Genomic DNA, 24,414 nt, shown 5'->3' on the forward strand with positions numbered 1-24,414 from the left:
TCTGGACAAGAGTTTCATAGAATCATGGAATCATTTAGGTTGGAAAAGGTCTTTAAAGCATCGAGTCCAACCATTAATCCAACACTGCCAATCCACCACTAAACCAGGTCCCCAAGTGCCACATCAACACATCTTTCAAATACCTGCAGGGATGGTGATTTAACCACTTCCCCGGGCAGCCTGTTCCAATGCTTGACCACATTTTTAGTGAAAAAAAAATTCCTAACATCCAGTCTAAATCTTTCCTGGTGCAACTTGAACCGCTTTCCACTTATTTTGCTTATTAGGTGGGAGAAGAGACCAACCTCCACCCAGACGTAACCTCCTTTCAGGGAATTGTAGAGAGTGATAAGGTCGCCCCTGAGCCTCCTTTTCTCCAGACTGAACAAGCCCAGCTCCCTCAGATGCTCCACTTCAGACTTTTGCTCCCTCAGACCCGTTTTTACAAAAAAGTTCTGTTTCTCTAAATAGACACAACAACAACTCTTGCTTTCCTAATATAAGATGCCGAAAACCCTCAGTCTTGCAAGTACTGCCATGTGTCTGGCTTCTTCTCAGCTTCACACAATTAATGAATTTCCTCTTTGGAAATTATGAGCTTAGCCCTGTGTTTGTAGCTTGTGTATATCAGCTGTGATGGGTTAAGTTTCTTGCATCTTCCTCTATTACTGAAAGGACTTTGCTGTTTGCTCTCACAGAACTGTGAAGTGTCCTTTGTGCTACTCTGCTTTCACTTAAGCTATGATTTTCTTCAAGAACATGAAGCCTTCCCACTAGCAGAAGTAACTGAGTGGGGGTAACAAGAATTTTTCATCATTGCAGGCCTGAATGCAGGGTGTATCCTTTCTCTGCACCTGAAATTTTTCCCATCTGGTTTTTCCTAAGTAACTTCCTGAAAATCACGGGAAAATGGGTTACTGCTTTTTGTTCTGTATAAAATTGAAGCTACAGGAATAATTTGTCTGCGCAAATATAGATTTTTGGACTGTGCGGGGTTAGCTGGTATGCAGAAAATCTTAGGAGAGACTTCCTTACCCTGAAGTAGCAGAACCTTGGCAGGGCCATGGACTTTTCTGGTCCAAGTTGCAGCATCAAATGGTGAAAGGGGCAGGATGCAGGACAGTACCAGTTTACACAGGAATGACCAGATGAGAAGACTCCATTCTGTATGCTCCACCAGTAGTTTCAGTGGATATCTCAGTGCACACTCTTCCATCTATTTGGTCACCAGAAATTCACCCAATGCTGACAGACAATGATCCCATTATTAGATCACATCATTTTTAAAGTAGGACCTATAGCTCTCCTTTTTATAGATTGCATATGACAACCAAGATAATTTGGATGACCACTAGAAGAAACTATTCTTGACTACTGAGGTAATAGGAATACTTTGAAATTTTGTCACCTGAAAGTAAAATGGAATGGGTGGATAATGAGAAGAGCATCTCATAAGTTTCATACCTTTAGTCCTAGTATGAAATTATTATGCCTTCCTTTTTATCTGCCTGAAAATAAGGCTGAAAAGGGCTGAAGGAGGAGGGGTGCACTGGGCAGTAGTGTTGTGGCTGTTGTGCAAAGGGGGTGCCTATTACCTTTGACAGACAGGCAGGGAAGGCTCAGGAATGTGGCTGCGTGGCACCAATGCGGATCCTGCGCTAAGTGGGCTGACTCACGTACCAGACACAATTATTCCATAGCTCTCCCTGGGCTCACTTTATCTGTCTGGGAAGCTGGCACAGCTGCATCACTCCTGTTGGATTGTGAAGGCGGGCTGAAGTATCATTGCTCCATAGTCTTTTCCACAGGGAGTTGTCCTCATAAATTCTGTCTATTAAAACCCAAGCTAAGCATTCATCTGTGTCCTTATCCTTCTGCAGTGGTATCCCTGCACTATGTAGGAATCTGGCAGGGTGAAAATTATGAGTCAGAGTTACCCCTAAGTCAGCTGTCCAGGACTAACAATGTGAATATCCTTTCTGTGCTTGCCTGTGCAGCTGCAGCAGGACAAAAGCATTAAAACCCAGATGGATCACTCCCCTGTGCTTCCAACCCTGTCCTTAAACAGGCTTAGTTCCTTCTACTTATTCTGTGTTTTCTCTTAGTTCTGTAGGAATTTCCATTTCAATAAATTTTTCTTCACAGACTCTTGGGTTACTAGTTTTTCATCCAATATTTATTCTAAATATGAATTGTAATTCTATGTTTTCTTCACAGAAAAACTCATCTTACTACAGTGCCTCTTCCCAGTAGATCTTTCATGTTGCAACACTGAGTGTTTTCTCTTAACTTACAGTAATAAAGAAAATGTGTCTCTGCAGTAGACCCTGTGAGTAGTCATAGAAAAATTTAGCTTGGAAAAGGCCTTTAAGATCACTAACTGCCAAAGGGAGCACATTTAAGAAAAATTTGCCTAGCAAAGGCTCATGAGGAACGACTTTGTGACTGCAGCAGTTTCTCAGTGTACTTGTAGGTGCTGTTTGTATCTTGCACAACTAAGTCCCTTCAAATGACAGTTGGGATTGCAGAAGCCTTTCCTGGGATCAGGAGACAAGAACGTGCTTTTAGGCACATTGAAGTGAAAATTAGCTGAGAAAGTTAAAGACAGATAGAAACTAAGATGAGGTTTAAATAATTCTCAGTACAACTCAGAGACGAATGAAAAGGACATTTCAGGATTACAAATGAAAGGAAGGAATAAAGGTGAATTGGGGATTGTAAAAAAGCAGGCAGGGAAGAAAATCCTACAATATGATGTCAGTTTGATAGATACCTATCTGTTAAGTTTGCCTGAACTCAATAAGTAATAGAACAGTTTGAACCATACTAGTTTTATAAACATGTTTTATTGCTTAAAACTTCAAAATCAAAATGTGAAGATGGATCACTATCTCTGTCTTGTGTATATTGTAAGATTTGGGGGTTTTGGCCAGCCTAGGAAACCTCTGGCATTTTTTACCCAGCCCTCAGAATAATTTTTCAGATAGATGGTTAGATGGTTTTTTTCCTCTGTTTCTAAAAAGAAATGAGAATGTGCATGAAGGACAGCTTGACAGTTAAAGGACAGAGTCAAAGGACTTGTCACAGTTTGCAGCAAAAAATTGAACATTATCTAGTTGGAGTTCAGTCCACAGAACACTGGAGTGTAAAACAGCTGCAGCCAAGGGATGCAAGTGGACAGAGAACTGGACAGTAAATGTTTAATGTGGGTAATCCTCCCTGAAGTATGTTTTCGTGAAATTTATTGCAGTGTCCCTTCTCTTTCTGTTTCTTAATGTGGAGTGTGCCCAGAAGCAGTCTTATTTAATAGAATATTTAACTGAGGTTTTTAGAGTGTAATTCTGAGGTGACACAGATTGTGTGTAGTCTTTCAAACAGACTCATTAAGAGAATTGATACTTTGAAAAACAGGTATTTCAAGGTGTTAAGTACCCTAAATTCCAATAAATGATGTGACAGCCAAGAACAGTGAGGACCATGCAATGCAGCATGATAATGCAGTGCACCTGTACAGACATTATAACAAGCTAGGAAACTAAAAGTAGAATTCTCTGCATCTCTGCCTCTCATGGGGAACCTCCTTGGTTACCAAGAGAAATACTGAGGACATGGAAATGGCTTAAATCTAGGATTTATAAATGAACATAAGTAAAAGCAGGCCTACCACAACCCTTTCCATATGCATAGCTTGTATGTGGCTTCACCTGTTCTCTCTTCTGGATGAATGTTGACGTGGAGAAATTCCACTGACTGTAAACACGTTTTCTGTAAAAAATTCACTGTCACTACTACAAAGGCAGCTCCTTCAATACAAGCTAGAGGAGAAGTTTTTTTCTTCTCCTTTTGACTTCTAATACAAATAGTAGAATAAAGGATCAGAAACATTCCTCTCCAAAACCCTTTTTTACAGGGATTTTACTAGATGCTACAAGACCTTTCTAACTTGCAGCTGAATGGTTCAAAGAAATTGTATTAAAGCATTTATAATTTCTTCTGAACTGTGCTTTTTTTGGGAGCACAGAGCAAAGGTGTCCTCAAAGATCTGAAGCTGTTTGGTTGCAACAAGTGTACCTAAATTCTGTGCAGATACCCAGTCTTATTCAACTTTCAGCTAATAACTTCTCTTTGATTCTCTAAGTATAAATAGGCCTGTCCATGTTTGGATAACCTCTGCAAATCAGAGGGGCTTTTTGTATCTATGTCTTTTCCTGGTTTCGGTTTCTTGGGCATGGACATATGTTGAGGTACTAACTGGGAATTTTAAGATTCTGGCCTTCCCAACATCTCTCTCTGTTCAAATCCACAGCCTAGAACCCTACAGAGTTAAATTACATCCTTCCTTTCGGTAGAAACCACAGTGTCCCACCTTCCTATTAAAAATCAGCTGGTTGTCATTTCTGTTAATACTATAGCTCCAGATGCAGAGTACAGTGTGAGCCCTCAGCTGAATTCCTGGGCCTCTGAGTAATATGCCTAATGGTCTGGCTGTGGACTGGTTTGGGATCAAGGTGACCCTTTTCCTTGTGAGACTGTTGCCATTTGATTGTATCCTTCCTAGAAGGCAATATGTTACAATATGTAACCAGAAACAGGTATAATAGCTCTACTGGAATATTTTAATGGGTAAATGAGGTCCGGCATTGTTTGTGACTCTTGCCTGAAGGAGGAAAATAGAATATGCCTGGAATAAAACGGACTGCTTCTGATCCCATGCCCTTGCTGCCTACAGCTCTTGGCACAGACTGAGGGAAGACTGTTTGCTTAAATAACCTGTCTGCTACTGGCCAGGGGAAGCACAGCAAAAAACCCTGAGCTTCTCAGAGCTGGGAGCCTCAAATGTACAATTTCAAAAGGATGATGTTAACACAGCATCTTGCAGAGGCCTGGGTTTTGTGGTGTGGGAATTCTGGGAGAACACCTACTGGATGGAGACTTTCCATCTTGCTTTTGAAATCCCACCCGACTCAGAGAGTGAATTAGGAATGGCAATTTCGTGTTTGTCTGGAAATCTAATTACAGATGCCTGGAAAAATGTAATGTCGAGTCTAGTCAAGAAAAGAAGGAGGTGTGAAGTTTAGTGTTTAACATACTGGTTGGCAGCAGCATGCCTGCAGGGGGAAAGAGGAGGGGTGGGAAGCATTAATTACAGTTTTGAGCATAAACACGTACATTGCCATATCATTCTTGTTCATGTTAGCCTTTTCTTGAATCCAGCTTCATAAATACAGGAGCACTGGGGAGAAAATTTAGTCAGATTATTTAGGATGCTACTGCACTGACAATCAAGCTCAAGGAAAGATGCTGACAATTCATAGGTCAGAAGGAAAACTTAGAGACAAGAGTAGGGGTATAACAAAATGCCAAGATTTGTAGGATCTTTTAAAATACAGGTTAGCTTGTTTAGACTTTTCAAAAAAAACAACAGCTCTAATCCAAGAATGTTGGGACTTTCCAGTGCAGAAATAGTAACATAATTTTCAGATTCAGCAGGAGAAATTGTCCTACATTTGTTGCTGTTGTTATTTGATGTGCAATGGGACTTTTTAAAATGAACTTTCTTTGCTATTCCTTTAATTACCTGAGGTTTTTCACAACACCTATTTCTGCTACCTTTGAAATGGTTGTAAAGCCAGATGCTACAAAGCCAGAGCAATAAGACATATGGAGACAACTTTGGGCAATGTACAACCTGCTGGCTGAAAAGATTTTAGGAAATACATCTTCATACTTGAAAAAGAAAGAAAAAAACCCCAAATGGTGAAAAAATGAAAAAGCAAAAGCTTAGCTGCAAGTATATTTGAAAACTTTTAAAACATCTCTGTACAGAAAAAAACCAGAATTGTTGTTTATCACACAATGATAAGATAGTTTGTGTTGGGAGGGACCTTTAAAGGTCATTTAGTCCAACCCCCTTGCCATGGGCAGGGATCGGATCACTCTCTGTGAATTGCAGCTCGAACTTGCACAATATTAACTCAATGCAGCAATAAAAGGTGAGGGTTTGTTTGGATTTTTTTTTTAAGATAAATTAGTTTTTTATTGCTCATAAATCCTTTTTCAAGGATTGTAGCAATATCTCCATGCACTTTTTGATAACATGTAAAATTGGAAGAATTCTTCTGTCTAAATGCTGACGAGAAACTGTCCATCACTGATAAGTTGCTTATTATCTTCTAGCTACAACAAATAGTGCCTTAATTTTTTTCCCCCCTAGTCTTTCCAGACGACTGGCTTTAAATTTCTATGTGATGAGACTCCATGATCAGCTGCTACACTGCTGGTTTGAGACAGGATACAGGTAGCACATACTTCTCAACAAATTTTGACTTCCTTTCCTGCTGTCACCCATATCTGGCTTAATAACTTCTGTGCTTTCAGATATTTCGACATTTTAGCAAGTATGGAACTGCAACTGTTGGAAATAAATGCCTCAAGCATCCCTTTGCAATGCAGCCTTCAAGTAGGAGTCCCTGGGTGGGGTTTTAACAATGCAAACAAAATATATTGCTGCTTCAGAATAAGCTATTTCCTATAGGAAATGTTCCTCCTTCTTTCTCAAAGTGGATGCTCATTTAATGGTTTGGAATGATAGCTGTCAGACACCCACCAAAATCTTGACAATATTTTTCTCTTTCATTATTTCTATGCAATTTCAGCCTGCCTTATGCTGTCCCTTTATACAGAGCAATTGTTCTACTGTTTTTTCAGAAAATCAAATTTTCAGAAAAGTGTAAGTACTGACCTACTTAGTTCTTCTCTTGAAAAACTCTGGAAGATTTTTGCAATTTGTGCTGTTTCACAGGAACTATTTAGTCACTTGAAAACATTTCTCCTGTTTTTCATCCTAAAAGGAAAATAAAGCTACAGGTACAAGGTGAAAATATATTTAAAAATTTCACTACTCTTGGAAATACTGTCTGAAATCACTACTGAAAAATGGATATACAAACATGGATATTAGTCAATAAGGTCTAAAGTTTTCATCTATTTTTGACATATTTGTGCTGACAAAATACTGTTTTCCTGTGTTCAGGAAGGGGGTATTTTTATTTACTTGATTAGATAGAAATTGACCCTCTGATTTTGTCATCATGATCTGTTTAAATAGAATATAATTAGAAACTACGTAATGGGTTTTGCTTTCTTCATTGACTAATAGCAGTCTTTGATTTTATTGCATAACTAATACCAAAAGACCTCTTTAAAAAATCTCTATCTAAGTTTGCACATATAAATCATTAATTTTAAATAGTCAATCTATAATAATTTGCCAGGGATACTGTAGAACATGTCTTGTCTAAGCTGTTTCCCTAGGAGTTCCTGTTTGAAACTCTTATTACAGAATAAAAGAAGGAAGGTTTGCATGAAGGAGCAGTATCTCCTCTTAGATCCGCTGGTAAAAGGATGGGGCAAGCTTCCAGGCACTTTCTTCTGAAGCAGAGGCAGCAAACACAACTTAGCAGAGATCAGGAGCAAGTCCTGGGAGTCAAACAGCTCCCAGAGCCAGAGGAAGTAATTTATAAGAAAAGTGAACTTTGCACTTGCAGAGAACAGTGGGATAATAAAAAGGAGAAAAGGAAGGCAGTGTTAGGCCACCTTGACTGAAGCAACTCTACTCTTGCCACTTTTCTTGAATGGAGTCTTGATCCGAAAGCACTTCCATTATTTTCTCAGAAGCAATGAGAACCAGCACACTGGAACAGAGGAATTACTGCATTAAAAATAACACCAAAACACTGCTCTTACCATCAGGTTTCCTTTGTGCACCAAGAAGCCATCCATTGTATCATCTTGGTTCTTTGTGTTGGCCAGAAGCAGCTTTTCAGGAAGATTTGGTGTCACCAAAGTACTGGAAACTAAGAAAGCACAGCGGTGAATGGCCTTGCAGCTCTGGGATGGGACATCAGAGTATTGGTACTGCATTTACTTTGTCCTGCTGACAGATTTTCATGATAGCATTAAGTTGGCCAAGATCTAACAAAGCTGAGCAGTCTTGCAATCTAGTGGCAACGTTTCTGGGAATAGGCTTTGGAACGACTAACGTGACATGATATGGCTCTGGCTATTTTATGTCTGTCTCGACAAACGAAATGGAATCCTTTTTGGAAGTTATTTCACTCTTTCACTGTCTCACTGTTCATACATACCTTAAAGAAATCTGAGAGATATTTAGCCCTAGATGGCATTCCCTTGGCAAGACTGGAGATGTGTTAAAGTGCTGAGCTGGTGCAGCCTGTATAGTGCTACTGATTGCAAAGTCTGAGTCTCAGAATTCTAAGCTTTAGCAATAATCCAAGTGTCAGGGAGAGGACAGATGGAAATGTTTTCTTAACTGCTTTTCAGTCAATTCTGAGCAGTTTCATGCTGCATGTTTACTGCTGCTTTCTTCAGCCTAGTGTCTTGAGAGATGGTGGTTCTGCAGTATCATGGCAAGTGTTTCGAGGTATAGGCAGCCTTGCCCTTCTGTAACTGCTTACCCTGGAGAGTTGAAAAAATAAAATACTTGACAGTATTAGCTGCAGGCCTAAGTGGGTCATGCCGTGCAAATGTCTCTGATCAAAAGGACAATAGATGCTACTGTATTTGAGAAAAAAGTACTTTAATACAAGTACTAGAAATGTGATAGAATATAATAAGCACTTTTGTACTCAAGTGCAAGTGCTGAGCAAATGCCCACAAGGAAAGGGTTAGCAGACTAAATCAGCACAGGTTAAATGTCTGTGCTTTCAAAACAGGGCTGAAATATAATATGTTGGATTTTTCCATTTTTTAATGGGAAAGCTGATTCCATTTTCAGGTACCAAAGATGAAAGAACAGATACTACATCTCCAGCTGCTTTAAATTTACATATTTTACAAATTCTCAGAGCAGATAATAAAAACTTTTTTTTTTACTTTTCCAGTGTTGTGCCCCGAGTCTAGAGTTCTATGTTCCTACTCTTTCTGATAATCACTACTAGCAATTACTGTTCCTGTTCTGATAGCATTTGTGAGAATAAACCAGTAGTTTGTAGCTACTTCTATAAAGTTTGACAAAAATGTTAAAAAACTGGCACCAATAGTTTGAAAGTTTCAACAAAAATGACCTGAATTAAATCAATAAATAAAGCTCGGAAATTTGGCTGATGTGATTGCCAGCACCAATGACCTAAAGTAAATTTGCTACTGGTGACCAGGTCAACCAAGTTTCCGAGTTTTATTTAAAGCCTAGGAGAGATATTTATGGGCAAAATTCTTTTACCATGTGCTTGTCTTTCTAGCATAGCTTGGAGTTCTTTAAGAATTGTTTATTAAAGTTTCAGTTTAGGGTGGAATATGACAATTAGAGATAAAATTTAGTGCCATCTTATCCTTTTGCCTCATGGTTTCCGTAGTACACATGTGCCTTGTTCAAAGCCTCACCCATCCTTCAGAGCAGAGTTCTCTCTGACCTTTCATCAGATGGATGACCTGAGCTTTATAAGTGTTTTTCTCAATGCCTGAGAGAAAAAATGGTGACATGAGGTACCTGGTGCTACTTCCCTGATATTTTTGTGTGCTTTTGATGTAAAATGACATTATGGAGGTAGTTGGATTGTTCTTTAGATTTCCTCTTCAGGGATGGCATCTATAATTTTTCTTTATATTCCTAGCCATTGCAGGATGCCAGTAGCACAGTTACTGTGGTGTTTTATTTGCTGCAATTGCCAGCGTATTTTCTTGCATGCTTTGGAATTCAGTTAGCATGTGTTTTCACTTCACTGAAGTCATTGTTACTAGCAGCTATTCTCCTAACAGTGTGTGTTACATCTCATGCTGGTCAGTCTGAATGTAAGAATGTCCCAAGACAGCAAGTAATGGACAAATCTAATGGATTAAATTAATGCCTGTTGTAGGCTGAACAGCTTCAGCTAGAATTATCTCAGAAATTAACTTGACCCAATATGTGAACAGAACAGTTATTATCAAGAGTACTGGTGATATCTTCCCTTTCACTTCTATTATTAGAACTATAATACAAACTTTAGTCCTTGTGAGAGTGAATAAGGAGACATCTGCCCTCACAGAAGTCAAAGTCAGATGTATTCTTCATACATACAGCCAGACCCTTGGCTGGTGTTATCAGCCCAGCTGATTCCAGTGCATCTGCAAAATCAGACACCATTCCCTATCATCCTCCAAGAAACCAACATTACAGCAGGTTTGCACAATTCTCTTGGCACATAATTATGCAATTTAATGTGTAGTCTGTTAGTTTATTCTGTACAGGCCAGAATGGAGATTAAGTGTCCAGTCTACCTTGCAGGTGGTAAAAGCTGAGACTAGTTGTGACAATATGCCCTTGAAATTAGTAAAAGTAGCAAAATTGCTTGACTACTGGTTAATAGTTCAATGCCTTCTCTCTGCCTAATTGATCGAATGCCTGCCTCTTGTCACCCCCACCCTTTCTTTCTTATTTTAATGGGTTTGAGGCAAATTCATTTTAGTAATGAGGAACTTACTATCACAGTACAAGAGCTTTTACTCTTGCAAATCAAATATATCAGGGAGTCTATTACTACCAGGCTCTTAAAAAATAAATTAAAAAAAAATAAAACAAACAAACCAAAAACAACCCCAAAGACTTTCTGGTAGTCTGAAGCAAATGAACTTACCTTTCTGATTTTTCCTGAGCTATGGGTTCCCATCTTGCAACCCTCACTGTGTTGCATTTTCTTGGCAAACTCTGCCACAGGATGAAGTTTGAGGAATTTTGGCTTACATTTCTTCAGGATGCAGAAATGGAGTATTTGGATTTCTTCTTTTCCAATTACTGCAATGTAGTTTGTTTGCTTGCTGTCTGAAGAAAAAGCTAAAGAAGAAAAATTATGATATTTTGGGAGAAAATTTTCATTTCTAGAGGAAATGTACTGCATTCTAAAGATGTTAGTTTAGTAACAATACTTTAATGTTTTCCAAGATTAATATAGTAACCACTAATGCAGTCTCAAAGACCATGGAAACAGTCTAAGATTTTTTTGCAAATTTTTCCTGCTTAACAAAATAGCTCTTTCACTTTCATAATTGGTCTACTATGTCCTCAACCATTTAACAATTTGATAATAATGTAAGGGCTGATGTCTCAGTGAGAAGTCATCCCTAAAAGGGAAAACTGTCAAATGAAGAAACAATAGAGAAAATGCCACTGGTAACATTCATTGACTCATAACAAGAGCTTTTGAGCCCTGTGAATCTTAATCTCATTCCAGGCAAAAATTGATATGGGATGTGGCTTTCAAAACAGATGTTATAAGTCTTATTTATACATTAGGACAGCATTTATGTTGCTATTCAGTGGAAAAAAAGGGTAATGAACTAACTACTGAATCATTTTCCTGAACTGGGTCGTTCTCAGTCTACTGTGTTGCATATTGAAATGTTTTAATAAGCTCCTTTACAGTGGCATCTGTACTTTCAGGTAGCCCTGTCCACTCCAAGGGAGGCCCTGCCATGTGTTTGCTTAAAGTTCTGAAGTATTGGAATGCTTTCCCCCAAAAGGAGTCTTCATTTTAATATAACCTTCAAAAACCAATAGCAGTCTAAGAGGAACAGAGACACTGAAGGTAACAAATTCTGGCAGTCCCTGAGTCTCTTTTGTGCCCTTTGAAAATTAAGGTTACCAGAAAGGGAGCTTTTTCCCTGAGGCATTCCTTAGTGTTTTCCAAATGTTGCTTCATCAGAGGCAAATGGTCAGAGCCACTGAAGAATCCTATTACAAATGGAGATTTTTTTTATTCTTAGATATGTCTTCGTGTTTAGCTGCATTCCTGAAGAGGTAACTGAGATAAAGCATGTGCAAAAGCTTTGCTTATAGAGTTCTCCACAGCTCAAACTCAAACAATTTTCCTTCAAGGTGCATTAGAAGCAAGATGCTTCCAAGTGTGACAATGGTTGCATTTCATCATAAGCAGTTAATCTGGTTCATGTAAAATATTCCTTCCTTGGCAAGAAAACACACTTCCAGCAGTCCCTTGCACAAAATTCAGCAGGAGTTCAACAAACTGCAGTTCAGCTGCTGAAGCACAGTCAGCTTGGACTGCTTTGGGTATCTATGTTTCACTTATTCCACTATCCATTTTATAGTTTCCTACACTCAGCTAAAGCCAAAAAGAAGATGTGGAGAACAGAAGGAAGGGGGACGTCAATGGCTCTGAAGGGCTAGAAGTGATAGGCAGGACCAGGTATAATAAAAATTGAGATTGTATATACTTGAAACAAATTGAAACCCATGTATGTGTGTTTTACACAGGCCAAGCTTCCCATCTGATGGTCTCAATCACACCTACAGATGAGCTGACTGAAGGTATGAAGTCATGGCCTATTTACAAAGGTGTTTCAGACACAATTTATAGACATGACTGAGTAGTGTATAATCTTGATGTTTTTTCTGAGCCATTCCCTTTTCTTTCTCTGTTTCCCCTGTCTTTGGAGCCTCTTTGTTGAGAAGTTTGCCTCTCTACAGGATCCTGACTTTTGTTGCCAGACCATTGAAGCCTACATAGGATCATTTTTACACTGGGAAACACACTTCTATTCTTGCTGCCAATGGCATAGTTAAGAAAAACTGTTCTTGTGTGACTAGACTGGCAACAACAGGGACCAGTTGCAAATTTAAATGAGCCATTACTGAAACACAGTTTGAGAAATGTAGAAAATCAGTCTAAGCTTTCTGGTCATAATGAGCTGATTCTCTTTTTTGACAGCAACAGATCAGTTGGTAATAGCAGGTGATACCATATTGAAGAGAGAAGAGAGAAAAATGAGTTGAAACCTCTCCAACCATAAGCTTTGTAATATTAAACCAAATTTCCTGGTGTGCAATAGGTTAATGTTTCCAACATGCAAACAGGAGTCAGTCGGCTCAATAACGTCTTGCTAAGCAAAACCAGAAAAACACCAACCAAGGAGATGACTGGGATAAATGTTTGATTTATGAAATGTAGTTATTTCAAATTTTTCCTGTTTTGAAGAAACCCACAAAGGCAGCTATAGTATCCATACACCCCTCTCCAAGTCTATTGTACGTCGTCAATGTATATTTAATCACAAGAGTATGCAGAGTGTAACGTCTTTCCCACTTAAAATATTTTAAGCATCAATTCAGCAACTTTATGCTTTTTGAAGAGATACTTATATTGCAGCACATTGTCCCAGGGACTCTTCAAAGGTAAGTCTCCAGTTTGGCAATAGGTGGTTTGCTCTAATTTAAACTGAAAGACTGCCAAAACTATATAAGCAAAAAAAAATTCTCTCCTTAACATTTCATTAGGCCCTTTCATTTATCTCTCCTCAATATCACTGCAAAGCTCTCTGTAGAGGATGGGGGAGGCTCCACTCCAGATGTCTCCAGAGTAAAGAGCTTTCCCTTCCTTTTTGGCCTCAGGCACTGATCTTAAATAAGGCTACTATTGCCAGACAGTGGTGGAGATTAATACCAAACATAAAACTTCCCTGAGAGACTATTAAATCAGTGTTGACCTCATTTTAATAACGTTGTATTTCCATGGATTGCAAGCAAGTAAACAAGCTTAGAAAAATACCTTGCATAAATGGACTTTGAAAAAGAAAAGACTGCTAAAAAGTCAGAAAGGATACAGAGACTATTCTCTGAAGGGGGAAAAAAGAGGAATTTTTTGTAGAACAGCACTTCACCTAGTTAGAAACTTCTTGTATCACTAATGTGCCATTTCTTGTCTTGGACAGCTCTGCCATAAAATGCTGTTGGGAAAGCTTTTTAAAAACATTAGTGTCATACCTTGCTGGGATCCACTAGGAAAAATGTACTTCAAAAATCATGTGAGAAACCTGAAAGGACAGAGGAAAGTTTGGGGTTTAGTCCTCTTTTGGTTACACGTGTGCCAACAGCTGCTAAAACTGAGATATTCTGTGTTAATCTTTTGATGATTCTTTATGAGAAATACAGGAGGGAAATGGATTGCCTCTTCAGATAAATTATATTTGAGATAATGTGAACTTCAAAACAATGAAGCTGAAGAGCTAGCAGTAATTCTTCAAGTATATACCTTATAAGTAAATACCTTGCTCCTTTGAGAAGAAGTAGTAATTAGTCTTGAGTCCCGTATTGTTGGTGGTGTGCCTAGAAATTGCTGGTGTGCCAAGGGGGAAGTAACCAACTTTTAATTTTCTGGATTATACTTTATCTCTTTAATGGAAAATTTGACCTTGCTTAGACAGCTACTTACACCCTAGAAAGCAGCCTGTGTGGCAATTACTCCTGACCACATGGCCAGCCCTGGACTCTGATTGTCTGCCCCAGCTTTAGCAAGGCTTTCAGCACTGTCTCTCACAGCATCCACATAGGAAAAATCAAGGCGAGTGGGTTAGATGAGTGGACAGTGAGGTGGATAGAGAACTGAATGACAGATCCCACTCTGATCAGTGGCACAGGGTCTCTCTGGAGGCCGGTCACTAATGGAGCCCCCCAAGGTTCAACACTGGGCCCAGTATTGTTTAACCTGCTCATCAATGACTTGTATGAAGGGGTAGAGGCCTCCTCAGCAGGTTCACTGACGACACAAAGCTGGGAGGAGTGACTGATACCTCCAAGGGCTATGCAGCCCTTCAGAAATGCCTCAACAGGCTGGAGAGATGGGCAGAGAAAAGCCATCTGAAATTCAACCCACTGTGGTCACTTCCAACCTTAAACTATGATTCCTGAGAGTGTTTTGGCTCAGTGAAAGTCCAGTGGGGAAATATTGTTGCAGGGCCTTCAGCAGTGCACCTGGATGCAGTGCTTGTCCCTGGAAATGTGCCTGCCATTGTGTCTGCTGCAGTCAGAGATCTGTTGCCACTGTGCTCTATACAGTGCTCTGATGTGAACAGTCTCTGCCTGGTGCACTTGTGATGTTTTGTTGTGGGCAGACTGTGTATCCACTTTAGGCTGCAAAAGAATTGCTCCATGCCCAAGAGCATAGATTATATCTGCATTTCTACCCCTGTGTGTCTGGCCTTTCGTGTATGCTATAGACCACTAGTTTTAAAACAGTGCTGCTGTTCCTCAGACTCCTATTGGGACACAGAACTTTTGCTGCTCTTGTTGCAAAGCATGTAGTATTTCAAAATCAGTGTCTTGCTCATAGCATGTTTTTTACTTTGTTTTACAAATTCCAGTTCTTGAGTCTATCCTCACCTTACAGCATTCATCGTGAACCAATTGTTTTAAAAGCTTTACAAGTTGTGTGAGCCTTACGCAGTAGCTGGTCTTGTAGGTATATAAATAATGGCTCTTATTTCTTCAATGGATATCTAGTGTTTAGGGGATTTAATTTCTTCTTGGCTTCAGCCTGTAAATATTCAGTCTAATATTCCATTCCCAGCACATTTAATAGTTGTCACACTTCAGCATCCTTTTTTTTTACCTCTTCTCTTTTCAGGTGGGAGTGTCATGATGTTTGAGACGAGTCTCTCTGGATCTGGTTCAGTTGACACAGGGTCCCTTGGCAGGCAGCTGAGGTTCTGTCTTCCATTAATAATTGTACCTGGAGATGTGGCAAAGGTTCGAATGTCTGATTTGTATCTTCTGTCACAGTGGAAACTCTCCCTGACATCAAAGAAGCCACAGATTTTTAAAGTAGGAGGGCTTATTTGGCCAGGTTGAATGGCCTCAGTTTTTTTATATTACACAGCTCAGTGGCTTTGGGTTTACACCAGCTTTGGAGAAGAGGTTGTGGTGCATTTTCCTTGCAGCTCTGCCTGGCCTTGGCCAGCTTCCATGTCATGAATCCTGTGCTTGGGCAGGCTGGGATAGTCTGGTGGGCAGGCACGGAGGGGACTTCTTCTAAACTCAGTCTACTGTCCTGGAAACTCCTTAAAATTATAGAGGCTCTTTAGAGCGATCCTTTTTGGGACAAAATGGAGACTTCCTGATTACTGTTCTCTTCCCTCTTGTATTTCAAATGAAATCTGGTACTTAATTCATTTTTCAAGCCTATGGCTTGTTCTGCCCTGCTGGTCAGCCACGACTGACATTCTGTACATCAGCCATATGTTCTCAGTGATACACGACTTGCTTTTTCTTGCTTTTATTGGCAACCACACTTGTTGTTTAGCCTCAAAATGAGGCTAATTCATCCGTGTACGTATGTACTCTAATCCCACTGCTTTTCCAGTGAATCTCCCAGTCTCCTGAGATTGAGTGTCAGCTGCAATCAGCTGCCCATTGTTTATCCATCCCAGCTGCAGGAACAGCAGGACACTTCTGCAGCCTGGCTGCTTGTGAACCGACTGTGTCTGCAAGCATTACTCACACTAGGAGCAACGTCCCCTTTCTATCACTGTTTCATAATATGGAGCACTCTTTTTTTTTTCTTGAGGTAGTTGTGGTACAGGCCCCAGAACTGTTGTTTCCCACAGCTCTTACAAAATTGCCTCTCAGCTGCATGTTTATCTTCCTATGAGGCATGATGTTTCCATAGAATATTTCCTGGCCCTTGATACATGCATCCTCTTTTACACTGGATCTCTTTTAGCTTTAGCCTGTGTACATGTTCCATATCAGTGGTCCTTGCTGGGAAAAAGAGAAGGTGCATCACAAATTGCATTTAAACAAGCCCAGGGACAGAAGTTAAATGCTGTAATAACAACAGTAATGGATTTAGCCATATGCTCATCCTTTTTCACCCTACTGGGATTCTGTCTACTGCTGAAGCAAGAGGGAGAGGGGCTAGGGAAATTCCAGCTGTCATTGAAACATACTTCTCTACCGGTATAGTTAATAGAAGTGTACTAGGTGGTGTGCAGTACATTGAGCAGATTCATTTTCAAGAGTTCAGCTGAGGCCATCTATTGATTATATAGTAAATCCAACTTTCAAACTTCTAAATTGAAATCTGAGAGCTCCTGATTGCATGAAACACAGCATTGATCCAGTGTAAACTCACCCTGAAGATTCAGATTTGTCCAAAAGCAGTAGGTATAACAGCCTGCTGGTGTATTAGCATGCTGTCAGATCAAGCATTGTTTATTCTCACAAAACCAGCATAAAAACCTGGGCTGTGTACTCTGGTTAATCTGCCAAAACCACCATGGCCTCATTCAGATCAAAGCAGTACATCTAGGTGATCACACAGTAAGTTATCTCGAGCTCTTGGCAGAGCTCAGGCTCTAGGTGTTACTCTTCAGTCTGCCTGAGCCTTGACTAATGCCACAAAGGGAAGCTGGACATCCACAAAAATCTTTGAGGCTACATAAGTTAACATCTTTGTTCTTCAGGCTTTGCCAGCCGACTGTTTGGCTCTAGTCTCTGTGGGAGAGTCTTGCTTGTTCCTTCCTGTTTCTGTAGCTTTAACTGTTTCCAGCGCTTGAAGACCAATTCACTCCAAGAATGGCTCCTGTTGCTGAGCTTTTCCCAGGCATCACTCATGAGCATGTGATGGAACATGTGAGGAGCAGACCAAAGTTAAGATGAGATTCTTACATTATGTATAGGCGCTGTTTACAGTGAAGAGTATCTCAAGACAAGACACAGGAGGTAACATTGCTTAGGCAACCCCATTTCTCATCCTCACATCGCATAGTTCCATTTTAACTCACTGTGTGCTGCTGAATCTGTTCCCCAAAAAAAACCCTCAAACTATATTTTCCCATGGTAAGAATCCCTTGACTATATCCTTTGAGGAGAAGAGATTCTTTTTTTACTAGAGCCAAACCTCAGAGTAGCCCAGTACTCTGAGCAAATTTTAACAAAAAAAATTTTTAACAAAAAAAACCCCAGCAGAACAAAACAAAACCCTACAACCTATTATGTGTTCAAAGTTTCATTTTTCACAATTTAGCAGTCATTATCAAATGTTAATGACAGGTGTAATTTGAGTGCCACTGCAGAGTGAAAATATAAGCACTGTCCTTACTTTGGCTACTCCTCTGTTTTATGTGTTGGGAAGAGATATTTGAATCCACAGGATGTAGCCACTCTGTTTTGTCAATCTTACAAACCCCCTAGTTTTGGCTATGCATTATAAAGTATTATCTCTTTGCACACCTGCTGCTAATTTTCTGGAGCAATCAAAGTGATTTTGACTCATTCCAAAGCTGAGAGAGCTTTTTGGTAATGTCTCATGCAGTTCAAATGCAGTGGGGCAGTGTCAAAAGGGTCTGCTGGGTGAGTCCCACTGTTTGTAGGAGAAAGGGAGCAACTGAAGGTCAGTAATGGAAAGCCACCTTAGATCCCGGCTACATATGGAGCTGAGATCTGTAACAGAGCCATGTCCTCCTTTTCCTCTAGGCACTCCAAGGAACAGAAGCCTGTCCAGTGGCTCTCAGGATACATGGCTCAGCGTTTAGAAAGGATGGCCTTTAAGTTTGAAAGCTGCACTTACAGTAAGAAAATAATTGTATCAGCAGTGGATGTGATTAATCTCATTTAGGGTGAACTTGTTTCACTTTCTTCCAGCTTTTATTTTGCCTTTTGTTCTGAAGCCATAATAGCTGTGCCCACCGTGAAGCACAGGATTTTTCTGTGTTGGATCTATCAGTACAAACTGTTATGAAGAACCAATCTGGGATGCAAGTGCCTTGTCTGGCAGAAAGAACCCCTGTAAGATGGGCAAAACCTGTATCCCAAGCACAGTGAAGAGGCTGTTTAATTCTCCCCTGAGCTGCTTGCTGGTACCTCACCCATGCTGCATTCTGTGCTGCTGAGAGCACCCAAGTTTCTTCTGGCAACCTCTAAGCCAGAGCAATTTGTTCATTTTTTTCAAATTTTGTTTCAACCATCTAATTTCCACTTGTATGTATAAAGGAGTCACCTGGCTTGGCCAACAGCTAAGGTGGTGAATAAAAAATGTGTAGAAGTGATTCAACTAAAAAGACCAAAATAAGGAAGATTAAAATCTGGGAGATTCTTTAGTTTCCCTTTCTCCACCCACCTGCTCTGTGCTTTTTAAGTCAGGGGGGATGTTCAGACAGTCCCCAAGTCTTGATATTCCCCAACATTCTGTCTTGAATGAGGCTGTCCCACACTTTCAATGATCATATCACTTATTAGCCTCCTGGATAGCTCCAGGGGACAATTTGGAGGACATGGATTATATCATATTAAAGTGCATCTGTACTATTAAGATGCCTGTCCCGGGCAACAGGCAAAATCAGAGAGCATAAAAAAATATTGCTCAGAAGTGCTCCACCTAAGCAACTTGTGTCACTAATGGGTTTGTGCAGCTGATCTTCTTATACTGCTGTTGGGGTTTTAAGAGTTCTAGTTTTTTTTTTCTGTTAAAGGAATTTTCCCCCCATACTGTTACTAAGACAACAAATCGCTGGGGTATTTAAGGAAGACAAAGAGCTACCCACTAGAGGTGGGGTGGGCTTGGCTACTCCTTTGTTTCACCTGGGTGTGGGGTCAGTCGCTCTCTGGGTTCGAGAGAGAGAGAAGCTGCTTGTTCTTTGCGGCCGTTTTCTCTTTCTGCGGAGAAAGTCCCCAGGATCCCCGGGGGGCCCACCTTCCCTGCCCCGCTGGAGGCCAGGCTGTGGCCGCCCTGCCCCGCCGCTGCTTCGAGCCTTCGCTGCGTTGTAGCCCTGCTCGCCCTGCCTGCCCAGACCTCCGGGGGGTTCCCCGCTTGGATACATCTCGTCTGCCACCCGAGATTTGTGCTCATCCCTGCCGATCCAGCCTGCCGTTCCAGCCTGCTGTTCCCGAGGGTCCGGCTGGACACCGGGATCGGCTGCCCAGGGGTTTGTGAAGCTCCCAGACCACTGGTGCCGTGTACTCCCTGAGCTCGCTCCAGAGCGCCCCCTGCAGCCGCGGGGGAACCATCGCACCTGCCCTGCTCACTGGGAGCCGCCAGCGCCCCTGCCGGCTGCGAGCGGAACTGCACCCAAGGGGAAAGGGCCTGACAGCCGAGAAGGCTGGGACTGGGTTTGTGATTGTTTGCTGTTACTGCCATAGTTATTGTTGTTTTGTTTGACTGGTTCTACACATAGAGATATATAGTAGTAAAGAACTGTTATTCCTATTTCCCACATCTTTGCCTAAAAGCCCCTTGATTTCAAAGTTATAATAACTTGGAGGGAAGAGGGTTGCATCTGCCATTCCAAGGGAGGCTACTGCCTTCCTTAGCAGACACCTGTCTTTCAAACCAAGACAACTGCTGTCTGCCTTTTGGTCTTTTGAAGAATTAAATAATACACAGGGGGACAGTGCAGAGGTGTGTTATATCTTCCTACACTGAAACGCTGCCCCAATGGTAGCTGTGTTTTAAAATGGAGCCCTCTCTCCAGCTTATCTTGTTAAAAAAAAAAAAAAAAAGAAAGAAAAAGACGAACTCTAATTGTGAGAAAGAAATGCCAAGGAATCAAGGAATGTTAGTTGATGCAGTCTTTAAAGGAAACAGGTAAAAGTGGGATTAATTGTCACTGATGCTGAAATCTTCAGTCTGTGTCATGCAGCAGAGGGAATTCTGGCGGTTTTTCCAGGTGACTTGAAAAGATGACAAAAGGTGGTCTTGACCTCAGCAACTCCTGAATTTTGTCCCATATATGGTGCCTTATTTTATGTGGAACACTTCAGCAGCACAGCTACAGACTCTGTTATAGTGGGACACAGAGGAGTAAATGTACCTGCTCAGCAGAGCCCAACACACAACGCTTGCCTGAGAACCAAGGGCTGCACCCAAGCACTGCCCCTCAACCTGCCCTGGAAACATAACTGGTTCAAAGTGCAAAGTGATTGCACTGACTGCAGCCCAGGTGTTCAGCCATGTCCTGCCAGCTGCCCAGTGTTTACGGGCATGAAGAGAAGAGTCCACTTTTCCCTAAGAAATTGCATGAAATATCCTTTGATAAAGTCTTTTGAAAAATTACATGCAATATTTTGTTGGTTCTTTTGACAGCAAGAGAAAAGAGATCTTCAGAAAATCTAACTAAACATGAAAGGTAAAACTGAGTGGAAAAAGAGGATGGAGGAAAGGAGATTTTCCTAACAAAATCTTTTTCCAAATACTGTGTATTTGTGGTATTTGGGGCAGTTCCAGGAAGTAACATAATACTGTTTTGATTAGTATTTAGATCATTGAAACCAACAGATTTGTGTGAAATGGCAGCTACTGGGTAGATGTTGGTAAAGAGGGAAACTCCTTGGTGGTTTAATATAGATGCTACTGAATTCACTGCTATAGAAGTATGCTTGGAATCCATATTATCTAAGCATGTCACATCATAAGGTCCTTGTGCTTCCTCAGTATTTACACATATAGCCTTGCAATTTTTTTCCTTATCAGCTTTCTCATAGTTACTTTCTCTGTGGCTATTTTCTATTAAACCTTTATTTGTATTATTTACAGGCACCTCTGTGTTATTCCCAAGGAGTTTTTCATGTTGACTTCTTTATTTGTAGTAGTTTATATTTTTCTTTCATGGCTGGCTATAGGTTTTCCTGAAATGACATTCCAATTTTAACATTGTCATATAATGTCAGTGTTAAAATGTTCATAAACAAGAAAGACACGGTGATAATTTAAGCCTCAGAAAATGAAGAGGAGGCTGTTATAAAGGAAGAGGCTTCTCTGAGGTCAGGCAGGATTCAGCATAGAAAGACCTTTCTTCTGCCATCTTCAGTCACCTTGAGCAGCCTGTGATTTCTGAGGGGCTGCACTCTTTCAGATCACTTGGGCTCCTTGCCCAGTGAAAATCTGTCCAGTGAGGACAAGGGGAGATGAATCTAAGAGTATCCTGCCTAGAAGCTTTCTGAAAAGATTAATTACTCTGTGGAGTCAAGTAATGAGAAATTACATTGCTTTTGTCAAAGGCCCTTGGGTCCCTGGATGGTTATTCCCATTTTCCAGGGCTAATCTCTACAGTAAATAGTTTTCTTTTTGTTGACTGTCAGTGGTGTGTCACTGTGCAGTGACCTGCATGTGCAAGTGCTCTGGACCAAGATCTTGTGGCCTCTGTCAGGTCTGTACAGGCTGTATCTTCTACTCCCCAGTGCTTCCTGTCATCAGTTCCTTTCAGTCTGAAAGGAAGGAGATTGAGCAATTTGTCACTGCTTGTTGAGAAGTGGCCTTTGCTTGTTGATGTCCAAGTCCTTTCTTTCTGGGCTTTCTTCTCTTGCTTTTGAACCTCTTTTTCATTTCTGCAGTGATGCCTTGCTCCATCCCTCTTCTCCTGCCCTTTTCTGCTATTTTCTGCTCTCTGTTTAACTCTTTCCTTCTTTACACGTTATGGCTTTACATATTTGTGCATGCACACACACAGAGAACTTAAGTAAATAGAAAAATCTACTTGCAGTAGACAGCTAGAGACCTACTTTTTTCTTGATGATTTCACTATGTTGTGTGGTCTACTGTTGGTCTCTGACTAATTAAAATGATCATGACACCAAAGCAGCATGCACACACTCATCCTATTATTTTTTATTTAGTTGTGTGTATTTGTTATTTCCTTTCCTAAAGATATGAGAGCACCTTCCAAGGGACAGTTTCTTTGAAAACTGTTGATGTCAGGGGATGATGTATGAGTAGTGGTTTGCTGTGCAGCTGCACTGAGCCTCCCACAAATAACAGTGAGAATACTTAAATTAAAAATCTTGACTTTTATTAGGAAATTTGCCTTGGTCACATAAGAATTTTCACCTGGTGACAAATCCAATATTTATATCTATATATATCTACAGGCAACCTTTAATATGCATGCCAAATTGAAAACATTGCAAAGGGAGAAGCTGAAGCTACCCAGAAATTTAGTCCCCTGTACCCCACAAATTGATGTCTTTGTTCCTGCTGTCACACTCCACAGCGCGGCTGTCTTCCTTGGTGACAAGATTGAGGACTGCAGTTTGGCTTTGGGAAGAAAACCAGGTGCACACACCTGTATTCTGTGTACAGCTATGCAACTGTTTATTTTCCACGTAGTTGCCCTGTGACAATTCTTCCTGAATAAAAAGGTGCATTGAAGACATTCTCACTGTGATGAACCCTGCAGTGCTGCAGCTGATGACAGAAGACAGTCGAAGGGAACCAAACCTGAGACATACCAGCTTAATCAAGTGGATTGTAATGCAGTACTGTCACTTTTGGTCCCTGGTCCTTTTAAGTACTTTATTTTTTTTCCTCACAGAATGAGCCAAAGGATATCAAAGAGTGACTGCGTGCAGAAGGCACCACAGTTATCTGTTCCCGCCTCCCCCAGGCAGCTGGCCAGGAAGCATACCACTTTATCCCAGCTGAAGGGGAAAACCAGGGATGTTTTCAAAACTAAATACAGGTTCAGCAGTCTCTGGGACACAGGAGGAAGCTGGATTTCAGCCATGTATGTCCCAGGCTTTACATAAACTGAGATCTTGTGCACACACCTCTGAAAAGCTTAAACTGCTCATCTGGTAATGGAGTGTCTGAAGCTGTAGGAAATAAAGCCCTGCCCCCACCTCACAGATCTTGTAACCTTAGTACGTGATAAGAAAATGAGCAGGTGTAAAACCAAAGGTAACATCCAGCTGAGCTTGAGAGTTTGGGATAAGTGTGAAGGGGGTAACCACAACATAGGGGCAATGAGTCAGCTGTTAGGCTTATGGGAAGGCATGACTAAGACTTAAGCAGGAATTTGAAGTGACTGTAGATTCTCTTTACAGGAAGCTTCTCATTTTCAAAAGGAATATGATAAAGGAGGAAGAAGGCAGTAGTGCAGTACTGGAGAGCACCAGCAGCTAGAGAGTGACCTCTTATCTTCTTGGTCAGCTGCAAGCAAGCACTGAGCAGTGTGTGCTTTGATAGAAGGGGTTAATAGCATGGAACAGATTTGATCCAATAGAGGTAGATGAGGGATGTAGAGTATGAAAATGCTGAAGGGGTCCTAAGTCAGCAAGATACGTTTTTATGCAATGTGTTAAACTGTTTTCTAGGGAGAGAAAGTGGATGTGTTGAAACGAGGAAGACGAAGCTTCAGATGTAGAGAGATGAGACAATGAAAACCTGAACCAGAGTTTTACCAAAGGAAAAGGGGTGGATTTTAAGGCAGTTTGCAGGTAGAATGAACATGATTTGTGTTGAACAGGTTGCCTCTTCTCTTTCCAGCTGTGTGCATTAAAGAGAACACTGCTTTTGCCATTCACAGGTTACTCCTCTTACAAAATTACTGAAAATTTCCATGCCTGTCCTTATTTAGAAAGAGCTGCAATTAAGGAAATCCAATTATTTCAGTTCCCTTTGGTTTGGTTCCCCTTATTGTTGAAATTAGTTCCTCTGCTAGAATCTGCAACTTCTGTTTTACTCGTTATTCCCGATGTAACCATTATGTCAGCATAAAAATCCTCCCAGCTTGCACAGCGCTTTTCTAGAGTTCTGAAATCCTGTGAGAAGATTTTTGTTCAGGAGACTAAAACTTTAAGACTATGCAAACTGTGTTTCTGAATTTTTATCTTCTTTTTTATGTCACTACTAAAAG

At 40.7% G+C, this 24,414-nt stretch overlaps 1 long non-coding RNA gene across 1 annotated transcript; it reads left to right on the forward strand.

The window, feature by feature from the left end:
• Positions 1–11,441: 11,441 nt before the first annotated feature.
• Positions 11,442–19,529, forward strand: LOC121676034. Its single transcript, XR_006020340.1, has 3 exons — positions 11,442–11,582; positions 12,269–12,322; positions 18,263–19,529. It is a non-coding gene; the product is annotated as an uncharacterized LOC121676034 (long non-coding RNA).
• The last annotated feature ends 4,885 nt before the right edge of the window (positions 19,530–24,414 follow it).

This window comes from Corvus kubaryi, unplaced genomic scaffold (genome assembly GCF_017639235.1).
Source record: "Corvus kubaryi isolate FWS band 111438036 unplaced genomic scaffold, C.kubaryi_AGA036_p1.0 77, whole genome shotgun sequence".
NCBI lineage: Eukaryota > Metazoa > Chordata > Aves > Passeriformes > Corvidae > Corvus > Corvus kubaryi.